At 43.9% G+C, this 13863-nt stretch overlaps 1 protein-coding gene across 1 annotated transcript in view; it reads right to left on the reverse strand.

Moving 5' to 3' along the window:
* Window positions 1–13863, reverse strand: part of plekha6 (pleckstrin homology domain containing, family A member 6) — a 92436-nt gene that overhangs the window by 42286 nt on the left and 36287 nt on the right.

The following is a 13863-nucleotide window of genomic DNA, read 5'->3' on the forward strand; positions in this document are numbered from 1 at the left end:
CTGTAACAGTTAGTCACCAACGCCATGCAGTGAGCCGAGGAACCATGCAGTTGGGAGGAGGTGAAGAGAAAGGGTGAATACTACCTACATGAAACAAGATCATCTGAGGAACTCTACACAGGCACAATGGAGGACAGCTATGCTCAGGGGTCCTCACAGGTTGGGTTGAGAGGGAGAAGAGGAGAGATGGTAAGGGTCAGAGGTTATAAAGGTCAAAGTTCAGAGGTCAGAGCACATTGATTGGTGGGGTACCCAGAGGGTAAAGGTAGGCAAGGGGATGGGTGAGGATCCTAGAGAGAGGTAAGGGTGCAGTGAGACCTACAGTGTATGTCTTATATTTCTGTGAAACTCAAAGACCCACAAATATCCGGCAAGCACTGGTATCCTGAAAGAAATACTGGTTAATAATGAGAAAATACATTCATGTCCTTTCTCTTCCCTGGTGCCACTGTGCTTGGTCAGCTAGCTCACAGGTCATTCTAATCTACACAGCAGCATGTAAAGGTAACGGAGTTAACACCGTCATTTCTCTCATCTGCCACATGAGGGCAGTAGAGGCATATCAGCTTCAGAGAAGAGTAAAAACTTCATTGTGCACAAGCATGTTGCGTCACTAGTCAACGAAGAGGATTGAGACAACGATGATCTGTTACTGAGCCAAGAGGGCACAGGTGTGCAGAAACAAGTGTGATGTGCACTAAAAGGGGTGCAAGTAAGTTGAGCCATCAAACGATCTATTTCGATGCACTTTGTCCAAAACGTGGCGGCTAGTAGTACACATTCTGCCAGCTACATATAGACATTGGACAGGTGTTCACTGATCCTCCATGACCCCAGTCATCTTCGACACAGTACAGATTAGACAATGTAACACACAGGAACATGTTAATAGATAAAGCACTATGTCAAAGGTCCATTGTACCTGACTACTGTGGAGGTTTAAACCATGCAACCCAAAGCCCCCAAAGACAGCAATCCAAGACAACGAGGAATAACCCTCATCAGGAAGAGTCATGAGAGAAACCCATCCATCTTTCCCCAAGTCACACCTGACAAACTCCTCAACTAGAAATCCCTAAGTATTCGGCACGCATGGGAGTAATACCGCGTCTTAGTACATGGTATTGGCTGGCAGCAGTCCAACGTAGGGAGACAGGGAGTGCCTAACGAGGCACCGTAAGTAGGGAGTAGTGTGAGAACACACACGGTGGAACACAGCATACATCCGTATCAGTAGAAGGTAAAGCAAACCTAAAGCGTTGATTTGCTCAATCATTGACTTAAAGGTAATTAGTCTTCCTAGGGAAAGACCTGCGGACACCTTGTACCTCTGTAGACGGTTAGTCAGTGGGGAGAACACAGTCAACAACGGTCAACAACGGTCAATACAGAGAACTACTCTCTGAACAAAAGGAGATACAGTATGAGACAGAAGTATTGAGCAGTGGCCTCAGCAAACTAGTGTTCGACAGAGCACAGGAGGCCTATAGAGACAGTATACAGGACAGTGGCTGCCAAACTAGCTTCCATGCTTGCACCAAACACCAATCACGACAACAACATTCTCATTTGTATTCTAACTAGAATGTAGCCTAACTGTCTTGGAGCAGAGAGCCAACATGTCGTACATTAATATTCTAACTCTAAAACCAAGTTGGCCAAGTTGTCTCTGAGGCCAGTGTGTGTCTGAGCTATAACAACCTTTTCAGCTCTCTGTCCTTCTGTCAGCGCATTAGCAGTCTGCCTGTGATCACAGCAACTCCACACCAGCCGGAAGGAAAGACTGGGAATGGAGGAGTGCTGAGACGCGCACGCCCACGCCCACACACACACACACAGACACACACACACACATACATACACACACACACACATACACACATACACACACACACACACACGTCGCACACACACACCCAACACAATCTTTAAAAGAGCTATTAAAAACACAGACCAAAGGACAACAACGCAATTCTAATCCCAGGACATAGAACACTACTGGCTGTTATAGCTTGACAGCCTGACTGATTGTTTCAGAGCTGGTTTCTCTGCTATTTTATCTATAAAATCTTGTCTGAATTGTTATTGTACATCATCAAGGTCAAAACAACAACAGGAAAAAAATAAAAGAGATTTTAATCTCAAATGGACGACCTGGCTAGATAAAGTCATCTCTCTAGTCCTTTAATTCATCACGTTAACTGCCTCACCAGGCCAAAGTTCAGGTGTATGTGATCTCAAACTGTTGCTCAACTCACACACCCCCCTGGTGCAGTGGCAAAACCGGTCCTGCACACACTCACACAGGTGAGACAATAAGCCGTGCGGGTGTGCGTGTGTGTGTGCGTGCGTGTGTGTGCATGTTCACCAGGATCCACTACACACCTGAGGCAGATCTCACCCCAGAGTCAGTGTTGAGGAGAATAACACTCCCTCCTGTGTTGTGTTGTGACTCATTCACTACAAGGGCCATGGCACGGCAGCTCATACTAGCTAGCAACAGCCATTACTTAGATTGAAGTCGACAGGGCGCCACTTGGCAGTTGTTGGTTTGCATGATTTATATATTAAACAGTTTGGGCTAGGAACTGCAGCAAAATACCCTTTATTATAGAAACAGTAGCTAGTCAATTAGATAGTATAACAGGCATGATATTCAAAATAATCATATTCAATATTTGTACAAAAATTCCAATCGAATCAACGTTTATTCATCATATACACAGGACCCAGAGGGGTGTAAACTGTGCAATGAACTGCTTAATTGCTACCTCTCAACACTGCAATTAAATATCAAAGAGGTAAAAAAAAAATACAACAGTAATACTAGTCAAAAAAATGTCTAATGCAGGAATGGGCAACTTGTAGCCCGTGGACCTCATGCTGCAGAGGTCCCCCAGAAACAAATTACTTTCTTCTGAAACTTGTCAGCCTATTTTTGTTCTGAGAAATGAAGGCTATGTGGAATAGCCTTCATTTCTCAGAGAAATTGAGAAATTGCTAAGAAACTGAAGATCTTGTACAACGCTGTGTATTACTCCCTTCACAGAACAGCGTAAACTGTCTCTAACCAGAATAGAAAGAGGAGTGGGAGGCCCCGGTGCACAACTGAACAAGAGGACAAGTACATTAGTGTCTAGTTTGAGAAACAGACGCCTCACAAGTCCTCAACTGGCAGCTTCATTAAATACTACCCGCAAAACACCAGTCGCAACGTTAACAGTGAAGAGGCGACTCCGGGATGCTGACCTTCTGACTATTGTTGGTGGGCTAGAGGGCCCACTAACAAAATGTTACTTAGGGCCCCTAAAAGGCTAGGGACAGCTCTGACAGCATTTGTGGTTATGGATGGGGGTACACAGACCTGCGAGCCACTGCGGCCCCTCATGAGTTCAGATTTTTTTGTGGCCCCCATCCCCATCAAAGTTGCCCATCCCTAGTCGACTGATATAAATCAGTACCCAGCTGTGAGTCACGCTTGTCAAAGACAACCGCAAGACCAGTGTCTCTCCCAGGCCTAGTGATTCATGGAGGCCAATTACATAGCCATGATGACCAATGCCTGTATCCAAGCCATCCTCCCTTATCTTTCTTTTCTCCTTCTTCTCATCCTCTCTTCTCAGTGTGCGTGCATGCTTGTGTGTGTGTGTGTGTGTGTGTGTGTGTGTGTGTGTGTGTGTGTGTGTGTGTGTGTGTGTGTGTGTGTGTGTGTGTGTGTGTGTGTGTGTGTGTGTGTGTGTCTGTGATGTGAGTGTTTCTGTCAGGTTGTTGTTTCTGAAGTTCTATATTTATCCTAGGGTGGTTAATTATAACCTGGACCTAGACAACAGGCATCAGTGCCTGGTGAGAAGAGATAGGCAATCCAGACATCGTTTGGTATGTGGATGTGCTTGCGCACGTGCATATGTTTATGTGTGTCCTTATCGTTTCTAGGTAGCAAACTTGATGCCATCGACGTCTTTGCGTGCCAGGGTGGAGAGTGCATGTTGGCGAGTGCTAGGGGACCTCCCACTGAAGAGAGGATGCTGATGCAAGCCATGGCAATACCATAGTAACAGTAGCGTCAGTACCAGTAGGGTATACTGTATTCACACCTGAGTATACAAAACATTAATAACACCTGCTCATTCAATGACAGACTGACCAGGTGAATACAGATGAATGCTATGATCCCTTATTGAAGTCACTTGTTAAATCCACTTCAATCAGTGTAGATGAAGGAGAGGAGACAGGTCAAAGAAGGATGTGTCCAGGATGTGTCCAAAGGTTTGTGTCCAGAATTGCACCGCTGTTGGGTTTTTGACGCTCAACTGTTGCCCGTATGTATGAAGAATGGTCCACCACCCAAAGGACATCCAGCCAACTTGACACTACTGTGGAAAGCATTGGAGTCAACATGCCCAGACTAATTGAGGCTGTTCTGAGGGCAAAGGGACATACATTATTACAGTTTGATGGGTTGAATATTAAGATAATGCTGTAAATGTATATAAAATCATGCCCTCTTACCCTTCTTAATAGCCTCATCTCTCTCTTCCCCCTGTCTCTCAAATTTTTATATTTTTTACATTTTGTCAGGAAATGCAGCTCTGTCTTGGGTTCTTGGGTTCTGCTGTGGTGCACCGGTTGCACAGCCTTTCCTCTACAGGCAGCCAGGTTTTCCAATGTCTACCCTTCTCAATGGCAAGGCTGTGCTCACCGAGCTTATATTTTGTCAAGGTCTTCAAAGCTAGTTTGCCTTGGGGTACTGTCGATTTAGGGCCAGATAGCACTGCATTTTGTGTCCTAGTTTCCTTGTGCTTGTGTTTCCCAATAGGTAATGTAGTTTTGTTTTGACTGTGTAATAATTTGATTTATTTTCGTTGATTTGATGTTCTGGTGCTGAGGCTTCAGTGTGTAAGTGTAACAGGTTTGTGAACTCAGCCCCAGGACCAGCTGGATGAGGGGACTCTTTTCTATTCCCAGCCCTTGGCATTGCAGAGCTTAGTAGTGATATGAGAGGGAGTCACTGTATTTTAGATGTTTCCCAAACTTAATTGCTCCTTTTGGAGTTTTTATTATTAGTGGATATTGGACTAACTCTGCTGTAGTTTTCCTCTGGACATGTAGGAGAAACTTACAGAACTCTGCATGCAGGTTTTTCAATGGGGTGAAATCTTATTTTGCAAGTGGACCTCACACCTCGCTGCCGTAAAGTGCAATTGGTTCAATGACACATTCAATTAGTTTTAGCCAGACAATTTTTAAAAGTAATTGTAGTGTGTGCAGTACTCTATATATTTTGTACCAATTGAGAACTTTGGTCTAATTCCCTGAGATCTGGATCTTCTTTGGAAAATCATAATTTTGGGGGGGTTTACTGCCAGGGCCCAGGTCTGGCAGTACTGCTCCAGCAGGTCCAGGCTCTGCTGTAGGCCACATGCTGTGGGTGACAGGGAGGCGCAGGTCATCTGCGGAAAGCAGGCATTTAACCACTGAATTGTGGAGGCTAACACCAGGGGCTGAGGATTTTTCTAGAAGAGTGGCCATATCGTTGATGTAAATATTGAAGAGCGCTGGGCTCATATTGCAAACCTAGCGAAAGCCCCACCCCCGGTTAAAGAATTATATTATTTTCTTCCCAATTTTGATGCTGCATGTATTGCCAGTATACATTCATTTAATTATGTCATATGCTTTAACCCCTACACCACTTGCAATAACTTTTTAGAACAGTCCTGTATGCCAAATAGAATCAACTGCTTTTTGGAAGTTGATAAAGCAAGCATAAATGTCTGGTTTTGGTGGACATGTTTATCAATCAGGGTGTGTAGGGTGTCAATATGATCGGTCGTACGATGCTTTTACTTAAGAGATCTCTCTATATCTTTTATTCTAGCTGTTATAAGCGATGCAGGTCATTGGTAACATAAGTCTGGATTGAAGATGTATGATTATCTGCTGTCCCTGTGCTCCGCATGGAGGGGGATCTGGAGTGAGGAGAGCTGAGCGATGAATAGAGAGAGAGAGGGAGGAGAGGGGAGTGGGGTGTATAAGGATTACAGTGTAATAGACACTGGTGAGGGGTGTAACTGGTGTTCACGAAATACTCCTCTCTCCCTCGTTCCATTGAACACTGTGCAGGAGGCAACGGGAATGACGAACAGGGAACGGGCAGATGTGCCAGACGAGTGCAGATGTTCTCAACCGTTAAAACGGCAAACATGCCCCCTCTCTCCTTTCCTCCCTCCCCTCATTATTTCCATCCCATTTCTTTGAACCTTTCTCTTCTACTGTCCTGTCCCCCCTTCCTCCCCTTCATCCCCCCCATCCCCCCATCTCCCTCTCCTCCCCCACACCCCCCCCTCCCACCTCCCCTCCCACAAGCTTCCTGTGATTCTGATGCTTTCTGATCTAATCTGTCTGTGTGTGTGTGTGCATCCATAAGTTCGTAAGTGTATGTATGCGTGTGTGGGCCACGGATGTAGGGATACAGTACACAGTGTGCTTGACTAGTCAAACATGCCCTGGGGCACATTGGCGACACTTCACTCTCTATGTCACTGAGTCTCTGCTCTGTGATTGCACACTGTGGTATTTTGCCTAACAGATATGGGAGTTTATTAATCTTTGATTTGTTTTCAAATTCTTTGTGGGTTTGTGTGATCTGTGGGAAATATGTATCTCTAAGGTGTTCATATATTTGGCAGACGGTTAAGAAGTGCAGCTCAGTTTCCACCTCATTTTGTGGGCAGTGAGCCTCAGAACCAGCTGGCTGAGGGGAATCTTCTCTAGGTTAATCTCTCTGTAGACGAAGTCTTTGTGATGGAATGTGTAGGCATAAATTCTACAACCACCTAAAAGGAAGTTAACAGCTATTTTCTGGATTTTGTTAACTAGCAGGTATAGTCCTAATTCGGTGTTTGGTGTTTGGTACACAAAGTATATTTTTTACAGAATTCTGCATGCACAGTCTCAATTGGGATTGTCCCATTTTGTAAATTCTTGATTAGTGAGTGGACCCCAGACCTCACAACCATGGAGGGCAATGGGTTCTATAACTGATTGAAGTATTTTTTTAGCAAGATTTTAATTGGGATGTCAAGTTGTATGTTCCTTTTGAAAGAGTAGAAGGCCCTTCTTGACTTGTCTCTCAGATCCTTCACAGCCATGTGGAAGTTCTTTTTTTTAAATCTTTAACTAGGCAAGTAAGTTAAGAACAAATTCTTATTTACAATGACTACCTAGGAACAGTGGGTTAACAGCCTTGTTCAGGGCCAGAACAACAGATTGTGTCAACTCTAGGATTTAATCTAGCAACCTTTCGGTTACTGGCCCAAGGCTACCTGCCGCTCCAGCTGAGGTGTTGATGTTTCTTTGTGTGCTCTAGGGCAACAGTGTCTAGATGAAATTTGTATTTGTTGTCCTGTCTACTGGACCTTTTCTGGAACACCATTATTTTTGTCTAATTTAGTTTCACTGTCAGGGCCCAAGTCTGACATAATCTGTGCCTAATATCTAGATGCTGCTGTAGGCCCTCCTTGGTTGGGGACAGAAGCACCAGATCATCTGCAAACAGTAGACATTTGATTTCTGAGTCCAGTAGGGTGAGGCCGGGTGCTGCTGAATGTTCTACTGCCCTTGCCAATTCATTGATATAAATGTTGAAGAGGGTGGGGCTCAAGCTGCATCCCTTTCTCACCGCATGGTTCTGAGGAAAGAAATCCGTGTGTTTGTTGCCAATTTTATAATGTCATAGGCCCCCCACCCCCAACACTGCTTTCCATCAATTTGTGTTGGGGGGGAATTTCCATCATGCCAAATTTTGTCAAAAGTATATATTTTTTCTTCAACAAAGCATGAACATAATAGCGCCGAAGACATGGCTGACGTTTTACATTCTCCCAAACAATTGTGCTATTTTGTTATTTTTTTGTATTTTGTGTAACTTATTTTTTTACTTATTGTGTACATAATGTTGCTGCTACCGTCTCTTATAACCGAAAATAACTTCTGGACATCAGAATAATGATTACTCACCGCGGAATGGAAGAAACTTTTTCCTTTAACGAGTCTGACGAAAAGGATATCCTGCGTTCACTGGAACAGGCCCAGATCCACGCCTTTTGCATGAAGAAAAGATGCAGAAAAGGGGCCACAGATCAGGCAGCCTTCTGAGAATCCGTAGGCAAGCGAGTAAACTCCCACTGCTATCCGTTCTTCTTGCTAACGTGCAATCATTGGAAAATAAAGTTGATGACCTACAATTAAAATGATCCTACCAACGGACATCTTATGTTGTTTCACCGAGACGTGGCTGAACGATGACACAGAAAATATAGAGCTAGCGGGATTTTCCATGTACCGGCAAAACAGAGATGCTACCTCTGGTAAGACAAGGGGTGGGGGTGTGTGTCTATTTGTCAATAACAGCTGGTGTGCGATGTCTAATATTAAAGAAGTCTCGAGGTATTGATAAGCTGTAGACCACACTATCTACCAAGAGAGTTCTCATCTATATTATTCGTAGCCATCTATTTACCACCACAGAACGAAGCTGGCCCTAAGACCACTCTCAACCAACTCTATAAGGCCATAAGCAAAGAAGAAAATGCTCACCCAGAAGCGGTGCTCCTAGTGGCCGGGGACTTTAATGCAGGCAAACTTAAATCAGTTTTACCAAATTTTTACCACCATGTCACAGGGGAAAAAATCCTAGACCACCTTTACTCCACACACAGAGATGCATACAAAGCTCTCCCCCGCGCTCCATTTGGAAAATCTGACCAGAATTCTATCCTCCTGATTCCTGCTTACAAGCAAAAACTAAAGCAGCAAGTACCAGTCACTCGCTCAATACAGAAGTGGTCAAATGACGTGGATTCTACACTACAGGACTGTTTTGCTAGCACAGACTGTAATATATTCCGGGATTCATCCAATGGCATTGAGGAGTACATCACCTCAGTCATCAGCTTCATCAATAAGTGCATCAACAATGTCCCCACAGTGACTGTATGTACATATCCCAACCAGAAGCCATGGATTACAAGCAACATCCGCATCGAGCTAAAGGCTAGAAATACCACTTTCAAGGAGCGAGAGACTAATCTGGACGCTTCTAAGAAATCCCGCTATGCCCTTAGACGAACCATCAAACAAGCAAAGCGTCAATACAGGATTAAGATTGAATCATACCACACCGGCTCTGACGCTCGTTGGATGTGGCAGGGCTTGAAAACTGTTACGGACTACAAAGGGAAACCCAGACGCGAGCTGCCCAGTGACGCGAGCCTACCAGATGAGATAAATGCCTTTTATGCTCGCTGCGAGGCAAGCAACATTGAAGCATGCACGAGAGCACCGGCTGTTCTGGATGACTGTGTGATAACGCTCTCGGTAACCGATGTGAACAAAACCTTTAAACAGGTCAACATTCACAAAGCCGCTGGGCCAGACGGATTATCTGGACATGTACTCAAAGCATGCGCGGACCAACTGTCAAGTGTCTTCACTAACATTTTCAACCTCTCCCTGACAGAGTCTGTAACACCAAAATGTTTCAAGCAGACCACCATAGTCCCTGTGCCAAGGAAGCGAAGGTAACCGTGGCACTCACGTCGGTAGCCATGAAGTGCTTTAAATGGCTGGTCATGACTCACATCAACAGCATCCTCCCTGACACCCTAGACCCACTCCAATTCGCATACCACCCAAACAGATCCACAGATGACTCAATCTCAATCACACTCCATAATGCCCTTTCACACTTGGACAAAAGGAACACCTATGTGAGAATGCTGTTCATTGACTACAGCTCAGCATTCAACACCATAGTGCCCAAGAAGCTCATCACTAAGCTAAGGACCCTGGGACTAAACACCTCCCTCTGCAACTGGATCCTGAACTTCCTGACGGGCTGCCCCCAGGTGGTAAGAGTAGGCAACAACACGTCTGCCACACTGATCCTGTTTGGGATAGGGGGCAGTATTTTCACGGCCGGATAAAAAACATACCCGATTTAATCTGGTTACTACTCCTGCCTAGAAACTAGAATATGCATATAATTAGTCGATTTGGATAGAAAACACTCTAAAGTTTCTAAAACTGTTTGAATGGTGTCTGTGAGTATAACAGAACTCATATGGCAGGCCAAAACCTGAGAAGATTCTATACAGGAAGTGCCCTGTCTGACAATTTGTTCTCCTTCTAGGGCATCTCTATCAAAAATACAGCATCTCTGCTGTAACGTGACATTTTCTAAGGCTTTCATTGGCTCTCAGAAGGCGCCAGAAAGTGGAATGAGGGCTCTCCAGTCTCTGGGCGAAAAACAGCAGGAGTTTTTGTGAGTGGTCCTGCTGAGAACAATGACACTGGAGCGCGTGTGCACGAGACGACTCGATTTTTTTCTTTCAGTGTTTGAACGAATACAACGTCGCCCGGTTGGAATATTATCTCTATTTTACGAGAAAAATAGCATAAACATTTATTTTAAACAGCGTTTGACATGCCTCGAAGTACGGTAATGGAATATTTTCTAATTTTTTGTCACGAAATGCGCCGACGCGTCACCCTTCGGATAGTGACTTGAATGCATGAACAAAACGGAGCTATTTGGATATAACTATGGATTATTTCGAACCAAAACAACATTTGTTGTTGAAGTAGAAGTCCTGGGAGTGCATTCTGACGAAGAACAGCAAAGGTAATCCAATTTTTCTTAAAGTAAATCTGAGTTTGGTGAGGGCCAAACTTGGTGGGTGTCAATGGCCAGGCTATGTACTCAGAATATTGCAAAATGTGCTTTCACCGAAAAGCTATTTTCAAATCTGACACCGCGATTGCATAAAGGAGTTTTGTATTTATAATTCTTAAAATAATTGTTATGTTTTTTGTCAAAGTTTATCGTGAGTAATGTAGTAAATTCACCGGAAGTTTGCGGTGGGTATGCTAGTTCTGAACATCACATGCTAACGTAAAAAGCTGGTTTTTGATATAAATATGAACTTGATTGAACAAAACATGCATGTATTGTATAACATAATGTCCTAGGAGTGTCATCTGATGAAGATCATCAAAGGTTAGTGCTGCATTTAGCTGTGGTTTTGGTTTTTGTGACATATATGCTTGCTTTGAAAATGGCTGTGTGATTATTTTTGGGAGGGTACTCTCCTGACATAATCTAATGTTTTGCTTTCGTTGTAAAGCCTTTTTGAAATTGGACAATGTGGTTAGATAAAGAAGAGTCTTGTCTTTAAAATGGTGTAAAATAGTCATATGTTTGAGAAATTGAAGTTTTTGCATTTTTTAGGTATTTGTATTTCGCGCTGTGCGATACCATTGGATATTGGTGAGGCATTCCGCTAGCGGAACATCTGTCCCTAACAGGTTAACACTGTTAGGGACACATATATGTTGTCTAGTTTCTTGAAATACTTTGCAAATGTAACAAAGCTGAAATGGTATATTCACTATTTTTCCATTTTAGTAAATGCTCTTATCCAGAGCAATCATTTTCATATGTTTTTGTACTGGTGCCAAGTGGGAATCAAACCCACAAACCTAGCATTGCAAGTGCCATGCTCTACCAACTGAGCCACAGCATCATATCACATCATCACAAACCACTTGATGCCTCCATGTACTCAATTACTGTATTGTCCATTGTTCTTCTTCATGGTGATGGAAAGTCTACAGGTACAAACCTAGATGACCAGCCTATGTACAATACAGTAATGTACATTTACATTAAGTGGTTTGTAAGGATCGTAAATTAATACTACACAAACAGTGGTTGCATTCCATGTTATTTTATTAAGAAAAATATTTTATTTTATGTGGATGTTTAGGGTCTTTGCCCATAACTTTGCACTTTTTGATGTAAATGCTTGAGGAAAGGGTGTTGTTCTTTCTAGATTCCATTAGAATGACAATCACAGAGAAAGGGACAGGGCAACAACTCTTACAATTCCAACTATTGAACCCTGCGAGATGCTGTTCTTAATTATACAATTATCTTTTTTGCCAAAGGAGAGATGCTGAAAAATACATTTTGCCTGCACAACAAACCTTTAATTTATTCCGCTAATAGTAGTAAATACCAAGTGCACTACTTTTGTGATTTTTGTATTTTTATTATTGTTAAATAAATTTCAGGGGGCAGTGCAGCACCCTCAGCACCCCTACTTGCCGTGGCTATGGCAAGCAGTAGACGAGTCACAGACAGTCATCCCACCACTCAGACAGTATAGCTAATGGCTGTCATTAACAAGACATGAGCTGGGATGATTTGTAATAGTGTAACTTGTACACTGCACCGTACCAAAGTGTATGGAAGTGTGCTTGTGTGTGTGTGTGTGTGTGTGTGTGTGTGTGTGTGTGTGTTCGTGTTCCTGTGTGTGTGCATGTAGGTGTGTGCGTGTGTGTGTGTGCACATGCGTATGTCCCTGTGTGTGTGTGTCTTGGACAGCATCCATGACAGACAGACAGACAGACAGACAGACAGACAGACAGACAGACAGACAGACAGACAGACAGACAGACAGACAGACAGACAGACAGACAGACAGACAGACAGACAGACAGACAGACAGACGAGACAGACAGACAGACAGACAGACAGACAGACAGACAGACAGACAGACAGACAGACAGACAGACAGACAGACAGACAGACAGACAGACAGACAGACAGACAGACAGACAGACAGACAGACAGACAGACAGACAGACAGACAGACAGACAGACAGACAGACAGACAGACAGACAGACAGACAGACAGACAGACAGACAGACAGACAGACAGACAGACAGACAGACAGACAGACAGACAGACAGACAGACAGACAGACAGACAGACAGACAGACAGACAGACAGACAGACAGACAGACAGACGAGCAGAGACAGACAGACAGACAGACAGACAGACAGACAGACAGACGAGACAGACAGACAGACAGACAGACAGACAGACAGACAGACAGACAGACAGACAGACAGACAGACAGACAGACAGACAGACAGACAGACAGACAGACAGACAGACAGACAGACAGACAGACAGACAGACAGACAGACAGACAGACAGACAGACAGACAGACAGACAGACAGACAGACAGAACACACGTGTTGCTCCCAGGCTGAGTACAAGGTAACGCAATAAACAACCCTACAACCCTGACCCTGAGAAACCACACCAAGCTGGGAAGAGGGCAGATGATGAAGGGAGGCGGAGACAGAGAGAGAGAGAAATAGAGAGAGAGTGAGAGCGTGGCATGGGGAGAGGGAGAGAGAGAGGAAGAATGGTGATAAGGGGAGTGTGGGACTCGAAGGGAGGAAAGACACACAAAAAAGACAACCATTCAAACGTACTTTACAAACACATACAATCAAAGGTTTGGCAGGCTGGTGGGAAAGGGAGTATGGGACTGCAACAAGGGAGGTAGAAAAAGAGAGAGCCAGGCCAAGCATATCCCTTACAGAAAAACCACAGGATTTCACGTGGAAAATCACAATATTTCAAATGAGTAGAAATTTCACGTGATCACGTTTTCACATGTGTAGTTTCATGTTATCACATGTTGCTTTACATGTTGTCACGTTATCACATTAACTTCACATGAGATCACATGAAAACATGTGTTTTTGGAACACTTCATATGTGATCACGTGAAATCCATGTGTTTTTTACGTAAGGGACTACAACACATGATCCTACATATCTATATCGAAGGCCCGCTACAATGCACAGCTCTCTAGATTTATACAACATGGGCTCTCTCTACAACATATATTCCTTGCGTCTATGTCCCGCTGTAATACAAAACACTCTGGATGTCTACACCCCTGCCTGCTGCAACACTGGACGCACCATATGAATGC

Source organism: Salmo salar, chromosome ssa12, assembly GCF_905237065.1.
Source record: "Salmo salar chromosome ssa12, Ssal_v3.1, whole genome shotgun sequence".
Classification (NCBI taxonomy): domain Eukaryota; kingdom Metazoa; phylum Chordata; class Actinopteri; order Salmoniformes; family Salmonidae; genus Salmo; species Salmo salar.